At 32.5% G+C, this 10,534-nt stretch overlaps 1 protein-coding gene across 1 annotated transcript in view; it reads left to right on the top strand.

Annotated features, from left to right (window-relative positions):
* LOC102587689 (double-stranded RNA-specific adenosine deaminase) overlaps nucleotides 1-1,795 on the top strand; it is a 10,847-nt gene extending 9,052 nt beyond the window's left edge. Inside the window, exon 11 of the mRNA XM_015307944.1 lies at nucleotides 1,673-1,795. The gene's annotated coding sequence lies outside the window, so the exon portion shown is untranslated. The remainder of the gene's footprint in view (nucleotides 1-1,672) is intronic.
* The last annotated feature ends 8,739 nt before the right edge of the window (nucleotides 1,796-10,534 follow it).

The following is a 10,534-nucleotide window of genomic DNA, read 5'->3' on the forward strand; positions in this document are numbered from 1 at the left end:
GACATTTCTGATAAGGCACAATAAACATTTGTTCACAATACCCTTTGTTGTCTATAGCTAGAGGGATTTCCTCTCATTTTAAAACAATGAAAATTCTGAACTTCTTCTTCTTCTTCTTCTTCTGCACAATTAAATATTTGGTACTTTGCTACTATTAAGTGGCTCACTGACAAAATTATTTTTGTATCAATACACTTGTGAATAGAATCGTTCCATCCTGAGAGGATCTATTCCTTTAAACCTCAGGTACTAGAGGGGAATAATTTCTTTAACACTCTGTTTGGATCATTGTTATCCATTGTATTGTATTGTATCGTTAATATACCTACAATGTTTGTTTTGATTGTTACTTAAAATGTATCGTATTGTTAAATTTTGCTATTACGTAACAATGAAAACCCCTATTTTATGGAACAATTGATTTGGTGTGTTCCCATTGTTACTTAATTTTTTTTTCCAATTATATCTTTACATAATATTTCAAAATACTATATTACCATTTACCTTATATTATTTAATTCTAGTCAAATCTCCTACCCTAAAATAATTAAGGATATTTTAGTAAATTTATAAATTACAATACAATACGATAAAATCAAACCAAACAATTAAAATGTTATTAAACAACAAAAAACAATGTAATCTAGCCAAACATTGTATCTACCATATAATACAGTAAAATAGAGTACAATACATTATGAAACAATGGGTAACAATGATCCAAACAGAGTGTAAGGGGACATTGTGTATTCAGTGGACTCAAATTTTTCCTTTTTGTTTCATCTTATTGTTATAGATCCTGGTATACTTTTTTACAGTCATTAATTTATGGTTATAATATTAATTGTTGTTTTTGAGTACATGTTTTAAACTTTTTTGTTTATGTTTCTGTAAAGTTATTGTTATAAGTATTTGTTAGTACAGATAAAAATTATTTATTTATTAGCAAATTTAATATCTCATGTTGATGTTCATTTAATTTCTCAAAAATATCAAATAGTTACACTTTCTAGAGGCAAATAGATAAATTATAAAATCAAATTAAAGATGATTGATTGAAGGATAAATGATAAGATGTTATAATTGTTATTTTTTTTACATTATCAATGTTCGTTACTACGTAATTTTGTATGTAAGACAATATTGTGTTTTAGTTTTAATGACGGACAAGTTTTAAGTATTATTTTATAAATTCTGTGATATCAAATTCTCGCACGCGGATAATTTTACTAGTTGACATATATAAGACTAATAATTATAAGTTATGACATTATTCATTATCTTTCAAGGTATAACAATAAAAAATGGCAGGTTATAATATTTAACTAAATTAAAAAATGATTTGAAATAGCAGTAAAAACATTAGTGTGAAAAATAAATAAAGTAAGTAAACTAATTAAAATAGATATTTTAGTAATAAATAATTTGAAAATATTAATGATAATTAATAGGAGACATAAAAATAGGAGAGTCATAACAAGTTGAATATTTGTTTTCCTTGTTTAGCTCAAAACAATTATTGACATTTTCTCTCTCTTGTTAAAATTCATTCAAACAATTTTATTTTATTTTCGAACGTTTCTTTCTCTTCTCAATATTTTCTCTTTAATTGTCACTCTCATCTAATTCCTATTCGTTTTTATTCAATAATCTTCATTTTTTTTTGTAATAGAAGGTTTTTATCAATATTAATAAAGCATGGTGGTAGATGGGATCCTTCAGGTTAGTGTTCTTTTTGATATTTTATTTGTATTGATATACAAACAAAACGTAAAAAACAATTATTAACAGTGATATTGGAAAAATAATATCCAACTTTTGTTTGTGTATAGTAGTTTTAATTATGTCGTTTTTTTGTTATGTATATTGTTAGATTGAACATTCATTTTTTTTTTTGTATGTTTCTGGTTAAAAAAAAAAACATAAATTTGTTTTGGAATTATACGATTTTGGTATGATTGATCTTTCTTTTTTTGGCATTATATTGGAATGAATTAGGTATATTGTTTATCTAATAAATGACAATTAATAGTTAGAAATGGTATTATTTTGATATTCTAGTGGCATGATTCTGATATGAATAAGTGATGACTTATGCATGAAATAAGTATGATTTTGGCATGAAATAGGTATCATTCCAAATTCACACATATTTCATGCCAAAATACATAAAGTAATTGCTATTCATATCAACTACAAAAGTTCGAAATGCATACCAATTTCTATAAAAGTTCAAAATGCAAAATTTGAAGGCAGAAGTACTCATTACCCCCCTGAACTTGAAGCTTTTTATACAGTGTACACCTAAACTAAATTTCGTTTTAATTACCCCCGAACTTGTTTATTCCTCCGTCGTGTACACCTTTTTCGTCCACCTGGCGTAGAAATTGACAACATTCTCTACTAGGCGCGTGAGGAAGTGATTTTTTGCCACATCATAACGCTACAGCGATAAAAAAAACGTAAATCTTCATTTTTCTTAATATTTGGCATATTTTAAACGAAAAATAGGGTAAAATGTAAATGAAAAGTAAAGGAAACAAAGATTAATACTTACTTGGTAAGAATTTCAGATAAATTTGAAATTTAATCGACCAACTTCACGTCTAGAAAAACCCAAATCCAAAAGGAGTTCCGCGAAATCAGCCCTTATTCAAAAATAACTTTTAAACAATGAATTTTAAATTTAAGAAATTTATTTTTTGCAATATTAATTTATCCAGGTGGAAATCCACATCACCAATTTAGACAGCTGTCGCGCGCGTGTAGTCCCAACAGCAGTAGGTGGACGAAAAAGGTGTACGCGACGGAGGAATAAACAAGTTCGGGGGGGGGGGGTAATTAAAACAAAATTTAGTTTAGGTGTACACTGTATAAAAAGCTTCAAGTTCAGGGGGGTAATGAGTACTTCTGCCAAATTTGAATGAAGAATTACAAAGTTCATATTAAAAAAGGTAAAAGATATGACATACCCCGTCTTTCGATGACCTACTAGATTTAACCATTATGTTGAACCAATTCATTTTAGAAATTTTTACAACACCAAAATTCATTTGGGGTTCAAACTTATCTTTAGCCTTAGAATTAGCGAATTTTCGGTGTACATGAAGAATAGATAATAGAAAAAATTGTATACACATTGTGCTAGTATTGCAACTAATTTTTGCATTCATTATATATATTCGTGCCACGTCTAGATGAAACACCTTTTTACACCCATTCGATAAACTCATTGATCAAATCCACATCAACGTCAAAACCATTATGACTTTCAAATGGGTGCTTGATACGGGAGAAAATAGGACCTCTTCTTACACTGCTTTCGTCTTCAGAAAGGCGAATGTATGGAGATGTATTATACTTGCCGGGGTTCCTGTTTCTTTGGTTGCATATCAGGAGTAGTTGTTTCATTGACTATTGGATCAAGTTGTACAATCTGTGTCATGGTCAAATCAAGATAATTATCTAGGCTTAGGGGTTTTGTAGCGGATGATCCAGGCACGTCAGCGTTATAAACACCACTAACTATTTGGTCAATTGAATTCTGAACTCCAACTACATAATAAAAAAAGTCAATAATGTTCAACACTTTGTAAATGACTATACACATTATATTAGGAGTGGTTCTCATACCATCAATTTGACCATCGATGTTTGAAATATCTGCACTTTTCCTCCTTGAGATTGATGGCTAATCCATTCCAACTTTGTTAGTTTCTTCAACTTGTTTAGTTGTATTAACCCAATGTATACATTTAAATAATAAATGAACTGGAAGATGCAATATAAAATAGAACAATGTTGCAAACATATTCGTACAAAAAAAAATGGCTCATCCAAGATTCATACCAAAATAAAACCAATCTGGTATCATTTCTGCATCAATTTGTATATTCATTAGAATGAAATTGATATAAATAATATACCATTTTTATACAATTATTATATAAAAACTTATACCAAAATCATGCACAAAAAACTAACTCATACCAGATTCATACCAACATAATACCAAATTCAAACCAACTTCATACAAAAAATTCAACACTGATTAACATTACTATATGCAAAATGTCTATATCAAGTTCATACCAAAACTATACAGTTCTTATATATAAAGTATACCAACTTTATATTTCGTCATTATACCACAAACTTTGGAAGATTATGTATGTGCAATTTACCTCTTTCTGTGTTGTTTGTGTTGGCTGACTTCTTGAAGACCTAATCTCGTCGATTATCAACTTGGTCGAATTATCGACATATGCTTTCAAATATATTATGTGTTTGTCAATCTTCTCAACATATACAAACATATACATTAATAATAAGAAAATTAAAGAATTAGATGTAATATGAAGTTAATCGAAAAAGGGTTGAGAAAATAAACATTAGCCTTCAATTCTTTCAATTCTTGCCGAACCTGTTGTGAAACAACAAAAAATGAATCAATGCATTGTAATTGTAAAAAAATATGTTAAATAATTATTTTTTATATACTAACCTTTGCAATTTCTTTTTTCAACTCAACATATTTGTCTTCTATGTCAATACCATTCCTTTCTAATATTGTGTAATTTTCTGCCTGATGGGGAAGATTCATGTAATATATTCTGATCAATGACATTCATCTCTTCAGCCGTCAAGATTATGTTTTTAAATTTATGTTATAATTACAAAATAAGAAGGCTGGATTAAAAATTTAAAACAAAAAGACAATAAGAAAAATTGTTAAATGAGTTTTTGAATTAAAATTCAAACCTGGTTGCCATATGTTCTGAAAATGGTGTTCTTTAAGTAATAGAAGCTAATAGATTCCTCCGATGTCTTCCAGTTGAAAATACGAGGTGTGACATTTGCAACACAGATAGCAACTGTGTTGTCAAAAGGATGACAACACTCGTAGAATCAAATAGCATGGCTAAGTGGAATCCACCAAATTTGAATGATGATGGATCTTTTGTTAATTTATGACTGCACCTTTTGAGCGTCAATCTGAAACATTCGGTGCCCCATGGGTAGTTGATGTACTCACTGGTCTTAACCAAATTAAAATACCGTTTAGATATCATTGTTTTAGATGTCTTTGAACTTGTCAGAAATGTACAGATGAAGTACACAACGCCAATTAACTTCTTTAAACTTATTTTAAAAAATCTAACTTAGGAAAGTTATTCATTTTATCAAAGTACTTTTTAATAAGCCTATTTGGAATAGATGAATCTGAAACAAAATCACTGACGAGACCACATTTAAGGCCAGTCACAACTGTGAATTCCTTAGTACCAAAATGGAGTTCAATACCATTTATTTTGATAATGAACAGGCCATTCCTGTCGTTATTAGTCTCAATAAGTAAAAAGATGACACAATAACTAACACTGCCTTTTATAGGAGGTAAGTCATTAAATAGACCAAATTGGGTTTCCAAAAACTTTTGAAACTTCTCTCGACCGATGAATGTAGACATGTCTTTAAAAACGTTCATGTTCATGAATGAAGACCAGTTTTTAAAGACCCACTAGTTCTTGAATGGGGAATGTAGACAGGTCTTTTAAAACGTTCATGTTCGTGAATGATGACCAGTTTTTAAAGACCCACTAGTTCTTGACCAAGGAATGTAGATAGGTCTTTAAAAACGTTCATGTTCGTGAAAGAAGACCAGTTTTTAAAGACCACTAGTCTTTATGCACGAACATGAACGTTTTTAAAAACTTGTCTACATTCCTCGATTAAGAGAAGTTTCAACAGTTTTTGAACACCCTGTTTGATGTATTTAATGACTTACCTCCCATAAAGGTGCAGTGTCAGTTATTGCGTCTTCTTTTACTTATTGAGACTGATAACGATAGAGATGACATGTTCATTATCAAAATAAATGGTACTTAACTTCGTTTTGGTATTAAGGAATTCGCAGCTGCGACTGGTCTTAAATGTGGTCTCGTCAGTGATTTTGTTTCAGATCCATCTATTCCAAATAGGCTTATTGAAAAGTAGTTTGGTAAAATGAACAACGTTCCTAAGTTAGATTTTTTGAATAAGTTTAAGGAAGTCAATTACTTTGAGCCTGATGACCGGTTCAACATTGGCGTTTGTGTACTTCAGTACATTTTTTACAGGTTTAGATGCATCTAAAACAACGATACCTAAACGGTATTTTGGTTGAGACCGGTGAGTACATCAACTACTCGTGGGGCACCGAATGTTTTAGATTAACGCTCAAAAGGTGCAGTCATAAGTTAACGAAAGATCCATCATCATTCAAATTTAGTGGATTCCACTTAGCCCTGCAGATTTGGTTCTATGAGTGTTGACAATACAGTTGTTATCCGTGTTGCAAATGTCACACCTCGTATTTTCAACTGGAAGACATCGGAGGAATCTATTTTCTTCGATTACTCAAAGAACACCATTTTCAGAACATATGGCAACCAGGTTTGAATTTTAATTCAAAAACTCATTTAACAATTTTTCTTATTGTCTTTTTGTTTAAAATTTTTAATCCAGCCTTCTTATTTTGTAATTATAGCATAAATTTAAAAACATAATCCTGAAGAGATGAATGCCATTGATCAAAATATATTGCATGAATCTTTCAGTCACTATCAGACATAAAATTACGCAACATCAGAAAGGAACGATATTGATGTAGAAGACAAATATGTTGAGTTGAAGAATGAAATTGCAGAGATGAGTATACAAAAAATTAATTATTTAATATATTATTTACAATGCATTGGTTCATTTTTTGTTGTTTCACAACAGGTTCGGCAAGAATTGAAGGATAATGTTTATTTTCTCAAACCCTTTTTCCATTAACTTCATATTACATCTTATTCTTTAAGTTTCTTATTATTATTACTGTATATGTTGAGAAGGTTGACAAGCACATTATAGATTTGAAAGCATATTTCGATCAAGTTGATAATTGACAAGATCAGATCTTTAAGAAGTCAGCCAACAAAGAAAGTGGTAAATTGCACATGCATAATCTTTCTAAGTTTGTGGTATAATGATGAAATATAAAGTTGGTATACTTTATGTATAAGAACTGTATAATTTTGACATGAACTTGATATAGACATTTTGCATATAGTAATGTTAACCAATGTTCAATTTTTGGTATTATGTTGATATGAGCTAGTTTCTTGTACATGATTTTGGTATAAATTTTTATATAAAAATGGTATAATATTTATATCAATTTCATGCCAATGACTATACAAATTGATGAGAAATGATACCAGTTTAGTTTTATTTTGGTATGAATATGGGATGAGCCATTTTTTGGTACAAATATGTATGCAACATTGTTTCCTTTTATACTGCATTTTTCAGTTCACTTATTACTTAAATGTATACATTGGGTTAATACCACTAAACAAGTTGAAGAAACTGACAAAGTTAGAATGGATCAGTCTCAAGGCGGGAAAGTTCAGATATTTCAAACACCGATGATCAATTTGATGGTATGAGAACCACTCATAATATAATGTGTATAGTTATTTTGAACATTATTGACTTTTTGATTATGTAGTTCAGAATTCAATTAACCAAACAGTTAGTGGTGTTTAAAACGCTGGTATGCCTGGATCATCCGCTACAAAAACCCCAAACCTAGATGATTTGACCATGACACAGATTGTACAACTTGATCCAATACTCAATGTGACATCCATCTCCCTGGATGAAAGAGATTGGTTGGAAAGAAATTTTGAGGAGGAGGAAATTCATGCTACCATCAAGGTTTGTGCACCTGACAAGGCCCCAAGTCCTGATGGATTCACAATGGCCTTTTTTCAGAAGGCATGGGAGGTCATTAAATATGAAGTAATCGGGGCCCTAAACCACTTTCACCATAACTGTCATATGGTCAAGTCCTATAATGTTTCCTTTATTGCCCTCATTCCTAAAAAAAAAAGGGCAATAAAATTAAAATATTACAGACCCATCAGTCTTATTGGGAGTGTGTACAAGTTAATATCAAAGATTCTTGCGGAGAGACTTAAATCTGTAATTGGGAAGTTGGTATCAGGCTACCAAAATGCATTTGTTAAGGGTAGACAAATCTCAAATGTTGTATTGATAGCAAATGAGGTGCTGGATTGGAAGCAGAAATCAGGAGACACAGGGTTGTTGTTTAAATTTGACATAGAGAAATCTTTTGACAAGCTTAATTGGGCCTATCTGTTCACAATCTTGAGAAGGATGGGATTTGGGAATAGGTGGATCAAATACAGTTTGACAACAGTAAAATACTCTGTGCTCATTAACAGAGGGCCTGTAGGCTTTTTCTCTCCTCAAAAAGGGCTAAGGCAGGGAGACCCCCTCTCTCCCTTTCTTTTCATCCTTGCTATGGAAGGCCTTAGTAAGATGCTCCAAAAAGTATGTCAACTACAATGGATTGGTTGTTTAAACTTGACATAGAGAAAGCTTTTGACAAGCTTAATTGGGCCTATCTGTTCACAATCTTGAGAAGGATGGGATTTGGGAATAGGTGGATCAAATACAGTTTGACAACAGTAAAATACTCTGTGCTCATTAACAGAGGGCCTGTAGGCTTTTTCTCTCCTCAAAAAGGGCTAAGGCAGGGAGACCCCCTCTCTCCCTTTCTTTTCATCCTTGCTATGGAAGGCCTTAGTAAGATGCTCCAAAAAGTATGTCAACTACAATGGATTGAAGGCTTCAAAGTAGACAGTCCCACGGGAAACAATGTCACAGTTTCACATCTCTTTTATGCAGATGATACTCTGCTATTTTGTGGGGCAGATAGATCACAAGTTATTAAGCTAAACTTGATTTTGCACATCTTTGAAGCTGTCTCTGGACTACACACAAATATGTCAAAAAGCACTATCTATCCAATAAACTCAATGCAAAATTTGGTAGAGCTGGCCAGAATCATGTGCTGCAACATAGGGTCCTTCCCAACAACTTATCTTGGGCTGCCTTTAGGTGTAAATTTCAAGGCTAACGAGATATGGTCGGGAATAATTGAGAAGTTTAAAAAAAGACTAGCAACATGGCAAATGCAGTATCTTTCTTTTGGAGGAAGAGTTACATTGATTAATAGTGTAATGGATAGTATCCCTACATATCATATGTCCCTTTTCCCTATTCCAGCAAAAGTTCTCGAAAAGCTCGACAGAATGAGAAGAAATTTTCTAGGGGAAGGCAACAACAAGGATCATAAGTTTCACTTGGTTAAATGGGAAAAAGTGAAACAACCTAAATCTCAAGGGGGTTTGGGTATCAAAGATCTTGTAGCTCACAATAAAAGCATGATGATGAAATGGTTATGGACGTACGGAACTGAAGACATTAGATTGTGGAAAGAGGTGATCAAAGCTAAACATGGTGAGCTTACTCACTGGTCCACAAATGTCTCAACAGATGCATATGGAGTTGGTCTATGGAAAAGCATCAGTAAACTTTGGCCAGATTTTGTTGGGAACGTCACATTTAGAGTTGGCAATGGATCTCATATCAAATTTTGGAAGGACATTTGGTTGGGAGACACAACGTTGGGTGAAGAATTACCAAGTTTGCACCTTATTGCAGTTGAACCAAATTCTACCATAGCATCCAACAGATCAGACAACATTTGGGACCTAAGGTTCAGGAGAAACCTAAATGACTGGGAACTCAATGACATATTTGCCCTTTTTGCCAAATTGCAGCCCTGCTCCTTTTCACCTCAAGAGCCTGATAGATTGAAATGGGATAACTTAAGAAAAGGTCACTACACAGCCAAGGAAAGGTATCACAGCTTATGCTCAAGGAACTCAATGATTGACAAATGGCCATGGAAGCATATATGGAAGACAAAATTACCTACCAAAGTGATCTGTTTTAGTTGGACTGCACTACATAACTCATGCCTCACACAGGATAATCTCTCCAAAAGGAAATTTCAGCTTGCTAACTGATGCTATTTCTGCCACAAGCACACAAAAAGTGTCAACCACTTGCTACTGCACTTCCCAGCTGCCTCAGACCTATGGAATATGTTTTGTTGTTTTTTTGGTCTGTCCTGGGTCATGCCTTTCTCTGTTAGGGATGCTCTTGAAAGTTGGAGTTCACGGGATGTTGACAAAGACACCAAGAGTATGTCGATGATGATCCCTGGTGTTATCTTTGGTGTTTATGGACAGAGAGGAACAAAAGATGTTTTGATGGAATCTCAACTTCTAGAGATCTTTTGCGAGGCAGATCTTTAGTTAGCCTTTTTAGTTGGTCCAAACTGATCCCTGTAAATAATTTAGAACTCTTCTTGGATTTTGTTAGCTCTATAGCTTAGGAAGAGACTACAAATCCTTTTTGTGAGCTTAACTGATCTATCCTTGTAAAGCTTGCATCTTCTTGATGCCTTGAAATGAATCTACTTACTTCATCATAAAAGAGATAACTCCTAATATGCAATCAATAAACAGGAACCCCGGCAAGTATGATACATCTCCATACATTCTCCTTTCTGAAGGCGAAAGCAGTGTAAGAAGAGGTCATGTTTTCTCCTATACCAAGCACCCATTTG

This window comes from Solanum tuberosum, unplaced genomic scaffold (assembly GCF_000226075.1).
Source record: "Solanum tuberosum cultivar DM 1-3 516 R44 unplaced genomic scaffold, SolTub_3.0 scf00069, whole genome shotgun sequence".
NCBI lineage: Eukaryota > Viridiplantae > Streptophyta > Magnoliopsida > Solanales > Solanaceae > Solanum > Solanum tuberosum.